Below are 8,695 nucleotides of genomic sequence, written 5' to 3' on the forward strand. Positions count from 1 at the left end.
CCACCAGAGTGTGTTACTGACCAACTAGTGGTGTTTATGGAAAGATTATTCCCAGCAGCTAAGTGCCCTGAGCCCCAAATTAGAGAGCTTTCTGGTGATAATGACAACCCCACCCTAGTTCTCAAAAAAAACTGGCTACATCTCTTTCCCCCTGGCTTTGCTCATTTGTGTCAATATTCATCTTGCTAGATTAAGAAGTTAGGGTGCATACACTCCATTCAGATATTTGGCTTGTGGTGTCCTAGCATAACAGTGGAAAAAATTACCCCATCTCTTTTAATGGAGAGTTTACTTACAAAAAGCATGGAATAGCTGAATACAGCTCTTTAATGGAAACAATAAGAAAAGGATAAAATCAAATACACTAAAGCAACTAATATGATCTGGGAGCCCACACATCCCTTCCAGACCAAGAAGTCAAAAAACCAGGTTGTGTATGAGCAAGCCAAAACCCAAGAGCTCAGTTCCTTTCCCCTGTTACTCCTACAGGGAATTAGCAATCATTAACACTGAGATTTTCACAAATATATCAAAAGTTCCCCAAAGGTCATTATTTAGCCAGTGGAGATGGCTCAAGAACTCAAAAATCTGTCAATCTTCCTTTGAGGCTTGGGCTCTTGGTAATAGGCAATGTGGAATCTGGATCAATGGCTAATGTCCTTCTCAGGGTGATTCTTTTTCCACCTCTATCTCAGTGCTTAGTTTAGCTCAGGCTAAACCAGCCCCTAGGTCTGGCCTTTGGACAAAAAGGGAGGTGACCTTGCTAATAAAGTGGTGATCCCAGGTGATTGATTATCCTGTCTCTCCCAGTGTTTCTGCTCACTTTCGCCAAAGTCAGCACTAATCTGATTGTTTTCATATCCGATATTAGATAACTTTCTCCTTCTTCTTCATTCCCACCCAGTTCTCTTCCTCCTAGCCTGGATTGCTTTCACCTCATGGTGGCAGATTCAGGAGGTGACAATGGGGCAAGGGGACAGTGAAGGAAGGGCCTTGCAAGCAATGTGGTATCCAGAATTGAAAATGATATTCTAGATGTAATCTGACCAGATTGGCTTCATCCAAGTAATTGATAACAATGTTAAATAACCCTGAGCCAAGGACTGATTCCCAGGGTATTCCACTACAGACTTCCTTTCAAATTGATATTGATTGATTAAAGAGTAACCATTCTGTGGGTTAAATCATTCAACCCGTTCTGAACTGTACCATCCTTCAGCCCTCATCTCTCCATTTTTTCTACCAGAATAATTGCATAAGCTACTTTGTCAAATGCTTTGCTGAAATTTAGGAATATTATGTCTACAAAATTTTGTATGTGTTCCTTTACAAATTCTGATTTACCAAAATAGTTATCTTGTTAAAGAAGAAAATGAGGTTACTTTGGCATGGCTTATTCTTGATGAGCCATCCCAGCTTGTAGTGATTACCACTGCATTTAGTGCTCAGAAACCATCACTTTAATAAGGAAAGGTCTTACCACCAAAATCCTGTGTGTGTGTGTTTTCTTTTGTAACATGGCTAATACAGAAATGTTTTGCATACCTTCACATGTATAACCAATATGTTGCTTGTCTTCTCAAGGGGTAGGGGAGGAAGGAGGGAGAATTTGGAACTCAAAAATTTTTTAAATGAATGTTAAAGGGGCGGCCAGGTAGCACAGCGAGCAAGAGCACTGGACCCAGAATTGGGATGACCTGGGATTGAATCTGGGCTCTGATACTTAAGCACTACACCCAGAAATAACTGGCCCTGTAATCTTGAGCAAGTTACTTAACCCCAATTGCTAAAAAAAAAAAAAATGTTAAATTAAAAAATCTAATTAGGAAATTATATATGTGTATATATACATATATATATGTGAAACACAGGGTGATAGCTTGAGCTGATAGTAAAGGTTTTTTTTTTAAGGATTGAGGACACTTGGGCAAGTTTGAAGTCAGTAGGAAAGGAATGCTTAGAGGATGAAGACTAGAGAGAAGATGGTTGAGGTTACAAACTGCAAACATGAGAGAGGATAGGATTAAGGATACATATAGAGGTTGTCCTTGGTAAGGACAAAGACCAGCTCATTGCCAAAGACTGGGGGGGAAGGACTGGGCAATGGGAGATTACTTTAAGTTTTGAGATGGGGTGGAAGAGATTAGGTCCAGTGGCCTCAATTTTCTCAGTAAGAAGCAAGATCCTTTGCTGGAAGTGGGGGGGGGGGGGGGGAAGCAGGTCAGGAGGGAAGGGAAGGTAAAAGGACCCTTGAGGAGGGAAGATGTTTTGAAAAGCTTTTGTGGGGAGTAAAAATAGGGGGTCAATTAGGGAAGAATGAAAGCATAAACTTGTTGTCAAGGGGTACAATTGTATAGCATGAATTTGACCTATAGCTGCAGGGAAGCCTAACCTCAACTCTATCTTTCTAGGTAGGGTCTTTAGGACTACCATAATATACTCATCAGCTTCATACCAAAACTTAAGATCATTATGGATAGGAAAGAATCCCCTGGAATGCTTCCAAGACCTGAACTTATTTTGAATATGACTCCTAGAACTTGACAGGCTCATGTGAAATGTCTGAATCACTACATTTTACCGATTTTCTTGAAGCACAAGAATTTTGGTATGGTTGCTGAGCTGTAGAGTTTTTAGAACAATGATTTAGGTTACAAAAAAAAAAATCCTATATCAATTACTTCTTTAAAATGCTATGAGAAAGTTAAAACGCTCCATAATTGGGTATGGTTCTACAAACTCAGTTACATCAATATAAATGAAGTGTTACATTATAAAAAGGCCAAAGCTATATGGAAACACAATAACAAATGAAAATAGAATCATATAGGTATACACATAGATCATGACTATATAAAATGAAACTACATTTACCAAACAGGATTCAATGTACAAATTCAATGGAAGGGAACAGTGGGAAGAACTAATAAGCTGCATGTTGGTCTTTTAAAAATTTAGTTTAAAGGGACGGCCAGGTAGCACAGCGAGTAAGAGCACCGGCTCCTGTGTCAGGATGACCTGGGGATCGAATCCGGGCTCAGACACTTAGCATCACACCCAGAAACAACCGGCCATGTAAACTTGAGCAAGTTATTTAACCCCGATTGCTTAAAAAAAAATTTAAGTGATTTCATAATTAAAACTAAAAAATTCAGAACTAATCAATTATCTCAGTACCTAGAGGGGGAAAAGGATAATAGCTTCCCCACTATTGAAGATGTACCAATAATTCTAAAGGGAATTCCCAAAGAGGATGGATAGCAGATGGAAATTTCATTCATATTTGTATCTTAAGTGTCTAACATTGTGCTTGACTTGCTAGAACCTAGCAAGTTCTGAATAAATACTTGACTTTAAGGTAATTCTATTTGGAAATTTTGGTGATTCTGATTCGGTAATCTTAGCTCTGGTGCTTTGTTTGGAAAGCCTCAGTCAAGAAAATATGATCATCTCTGACATGTATGGGGCTATGTGACCCAGGGCAGATCACGTATCCTCTCAGTGCACCAAGCAGCTAAAACTCTTAAGAAAGAGAAATTGTGATCTACAGGAGAGAATTTGGAACTCAAAAATTTTTTTTAAATGCTAAAAATTGGTTTTTGCATGCAGTTGGGAAAAATGTTATCAAAAGAAAAATTAAAAACCTAAAAATGACAGTAACTTTGACCAACAAATCAAAAGTACTCATGATGAAAAATGCTATCCACCTCCAAAGAACTGATGCACTCTGGGTACAGATTGAAGCATTTTTTCACTTTTTTTGGGGGGAGGGGGCAACATGGCTAATATGGAAATAGGTTTTGTATGAAATCACACGTATAATGGGTTATCATATTGCTTGTTTTCTCAATGGATAGAAGAGTGGTTTGAGGGAGGGAATTTGAAACAGAAAATAAAGATTTTAAATTCCTAAAATATATGTATTTTTAGCATCATTAAAAAAATATTGTGATTTGCATCAGTAGGAGTTTCACTAGGAATTCTTTATACCAATGAAATTATAGGTCTGAACTAAAACAGAAAGCAAGCAAAAATCTTTACATTCCCAACCTCATATATTTGCTCCCTTACTACTTCAATTTGATAATCTTGGGTAATTTTTCTCTGACAATTTGTCAGCAAGAAAACGTGGAAAACTGGTTTAAGACTGCCACAAGAAATTCTCAAAATATTTAACAGGCTGTTCTACGAAAATTATTGCAAAATTTTCATTTCCTTAATGCTTTAAATTACTCAACACAGATGACATTAGTAAGAAAAAGAAGCAAAATTTCCTTAACCTTTTCAAGTTCAATTTAAAATATCTGCTAAGGGGCAGCTAGGTGGAGCCATGAATAGAGCACTGGCCCTGGAGTCAGAAGGACCCGAATTCAAATCTGGCCCCAGACACTTGACCCTTACTAGCCATGTGACCTCAGGCAAGTCACTTAACCCCAATTGCCCTGCCTTCCCCCCTCCAAAAAAAAAAAAGGCAACAAAAAAGAATTCTAAAAAAAATATCTGCTAAGTCTTACATCAAGCAGCATTTTATGCTGTTGTTCAGTCTTTCAATAGCATCCAGTTCTTTGTGACCCGATGGACCATGCCATCCATGGGGTCTCCTTGGCAAAGATACTGGAGTCTTGCTATTTCCTTCTCCATCTAATTAAAGCAAACAGAAGTTAAGTGACTTGCCCAGTCACACAACTATTGACTGAGCTTTATAACCTATCAAGTTACAATCTTGCTAATACAAATAGCACTGGCATAAAAAAAAAAAAAATCTAAATTGCTAAATAACCTAGAAGCTGTAGGTCTCTTCTGACATTTATCACATGCTACACTTTGGCAGTTACGCTAGTGTTCACTTAACACTAAGATCCTTAAGGACACTCATTTAAAATGGTGTCTTGCATATGTTGGGGGCTCAATATTTGTCCAAGTGAATCTACATTTATTCCAAGATGTGTAAGTAGACTCTGATTAATACTGTAAGGTTTTAAAAGATCTTTATTGAATAAAAAGTTACCTGCATTTGAATTTTCTCTTGGCTATCTTAACCAGACCATCCACACAAGCTTCTCTAAATAATTATAAATCATAACTTAGAATTAACACCCTGCCATAGAGAGGTCTTCAGCATACAAAATATTTAAGTCAAGTGTAACACAAGTTCACAGATTAGTATGGGTTGTCATCAAATAGGATGTTTTTCAGGAGAAAAATCTAATTTAGATGTACTTGTGGCTTATTTGTTCCTATAAAAGAAAATCCTGATAAACATTATTTTTGATATACAAAACTCTTGGTTATAGTGGGATAATTTAGAAGGTTCTAATTCTAAGCACATTTTAATATTTCTCAATTAAGGGCGGGGTGGCATTAAGGGGAAGAAGTAGGTGGTTGGAGGTAAAAGTGGGGATCTAGAAGGATACACTTTCTTTTTGCTTTCAATTAGAGGCACACACAAGAAAGGGAGGAAATGCAGCAGTCCAATTTGTTACAAATGCATAGAGATTAGCTGCTAAATTGAAAAGGAAAAATGAGTTTAAAGCTGAACGGATATTACAAATAATGGTGTGACAGCATGCAAACAGTATTCCTTTACAATGCAGTGATTAATGATAACAGGATGAAGTTACTGTTACAAATGGAGTTGAAACTGGAAAAATAGTAAGCAAAATTGTTCTAAGGATTTTACATTTAATATATCTAGTAAGGACTATTCAAACTTTAATGTCTAATTATGAAGATGCAGCAAGATGTGTGTATTGACTATATGAAACTTCACTAATAGAGTCCACTTTATGCCACTGTCAAGTGATCAAAATAAAATGAAATTATACTACTTCAAATTTGGATTTACATACATATAGCATGACATATATACACATTGAACCTAATGGCTTATTTACTGAAGAAATAAAGGCATAGGGTACTAGGTTATAGGAGAAGGGCATCACCACCTTGAGAATGTAAGTTACAAGGGGCCTAGTAACCTTAATACATTACCAAATACTACTACCAAGTTAAGAAACCATCACACAGCTGATTGGCCCCTAAAAAAAAATCTTAGGCTAGTGTCCCAATTTCCATTCCAGTGTTCTCTTCATCATACCATTTAACCTCTCAAGTGATCCAAATCTTTATTTGTTCAAATTAACAAACCATTAGGTTCTCTATAAATCAGTTTAATTTAGGCATTATAAATTACAAAATTGTGTGGTCTAAAATCAAACTAGATTTATACAAGTCAAATAAAATTCCATAATCTACTGTCCTTCTATAATGATTATCAAGCATTAAAAACTTTCAATCCCAACTTCAAAGTTGGTTATGGATAATTTGAACTCAGCATCAGTGTATATATAGGTATAAATGAAACACTTTGTGCCTGTTAACTTAAGACTGTATTAAGCTTCTAGCATTTCCTACATCTTTCTGGACAGAAGTTTCTGGAATTAGTTGACCTTCCTGTCTTGGAACCAATTAAAAAGAAACATGACTTTCTTTTTTTATAGGATCATAAAGTTAAAGCTTTAACAGGGCAAAATATATACACTCTAAGGGGAATCAGTCTATCCAATAGCATGAGCTGTTTAGGGGTTAAGGAGTAGGCACTGGACCTGATTTTATTAGAGAACTTCCACATAAGGAAATTCCCTGCTGGCACTTTCTCTCCAACCTACAGTCTTAGAGAACAGCTTAGGTCATTGACAAATTGTAACTTGTCCCAGGTCACACAACTGTCATGTGTGCAAGGTGGGTCTTAAACCCAAGTCTTCCCTGGCTTGGAGGCCAGCTCGCTATCCACTATCCTTTTAGTAGAACTGCTTACAAATTACATTTTTCAGCAGTACTGGTATTCAGAGATTCTGCCACCCATGTGACACTCATTCACGGATTTTTCTACACAACACATCGAAATTCACAAACTAAAATACTTAAGATAATTTATCGGGACAATGAAACATAGATGTTGTGTAAAGGATTTTATTAATAATAGAATCCTATACGCTGCAAATACTACAATGTAGAAAAAAGACTAGGGTAGGGTTTTAAATGGAATTCCAAAAATAAGCTAATCAATTTCAGAAACAATTAGTTTTGGATGATATACACTAATAAAATCTTTTAAATTAAACCAAATAAGTGACATCTAATAATTCTGGGTATACAAGAATATGGTTGAAAATGCCTATGTGAAAATAAAAACCATGAACTGAGGAATTTAATGCTTTTAAAAATAAGGCCAAGACTACATATGTAATACAAAATATTTCATATTCTTTAGTAAATGTTTCCTCACTTATCATGCAGTATCACTTCTGAAACACATTTCTCCATATCTGAATTCTAGCCATACTAAACTGTGGATATCAATTTTAGTATTTTATGATGTGTTCAAATGTAGACATGAGTTAAAAAGGTAACCTACTAGGACTGAGCCCATTAGAAATGTAGTTTCTGCTACCATCTTGACCTATAAGATCGTCATATCTGTACATAATTATTATTTTTGTCACCATCTAGCATTTAAAAATCCCTGCACTTGATAAGCAAACACTAGAAAAACTTCAGTACTGTGTATATGAACCAGTTTGTCTCAATGAATTACTGAAACAGATGTAACAACTGTCTTCAATCAAGTTTAAGAGCAAAGTGATTAGGTTCGCTGATGAATTTTCTTGGTAATTTGTGGAGTGAATGAAAAAAATCTAGTCACCAGTAAACTTACATTTGTATAACTAACTCTGCTATTTGAAAAGTAGGAAGCTGAAACTCAACCTTCATGTTCTTGACTCCATACCTAGGAAAGAGATACCCTGAAGTTTTTATTTGTCCTTCATAATCCTAAAAGGTTAAAGTAATGTTCATTTTCACTAAGTAAAAGCCTTATTACACTGGTGTAGTCATTACCCCTGTTACACACAGGCTTCCTTAATTTTCTATATACCCACTACATACAAAGAAGACATGATCTGATCATCAATAAAACCAAACCTACAAACTATTAAGGCGCTTTATGCCAGGCTCTTAGCATGAATTCCATATATTAAATCCCATAAAGATTTTGATTGCTTGTTCAACTCTAGTTTTTTTTTTTTGGGGGGTGGGGGGGAGGTAGTGGGGGTGTGGGAGTAGGGGGCTGATAAATTTTGCCATGATCTTACTTTAATACATTTAAATAATGATTTATTAATGTAGTAAGTGAAAAGTAAATTGCAAAGGAAGCTTTCTTAGCTAGATGATTAAGTACAGTACTTTGGATTGTTCAAAAAGGATATTGTATGACTATTCTAAGTTTTCAGAGCCAAAGCTATCTAGTACTGTGGTTACTTATTGACAGCTTGGTTAAAGTTCTTAAAAATTCACTACTGCAAAAGCTATACTTAACAATTTCCATAATGATTTAAAAGAAAAGTACCACTTAAGTTGTATGACAAAAACAGATATGCAGATACACTGATATGCTAACACGACTGCAATTTATCAAAAGACACATAAGATCAGTTCTTATATATTCAAGAGTTATTAAAAAATTAATGTTTTGGCCAAGCCATATTTATAAACACAAGTTGACAATGCAAAATAGTTGTATAACTAATAATGCTAGACAGCTAAGATTTGGTAGGTTCAAGTTAACCCCACCTGTCCAAAAATAACAAAAAAATAAAACCCCTAAATACTGAACCAGTATAAACCTGTAGTATTT

The sequence above is a fragment of the Petaurus breviceps genome, unplaced genomic scaffold, assembly GCF_028583685.1.
Source record: "Petaurus breviceps papuanus isolate PSGF00001 unplaced genomic scaffold, PetGlider_PUasm1.0 38, whole genome shotgun sequence".
Lineage (NCBI taxonomy): Eukaryota > Metazoa > Chordata > Mammalia > Diprotodontia > Petauridae > Petaurus > Petaurus breviceps.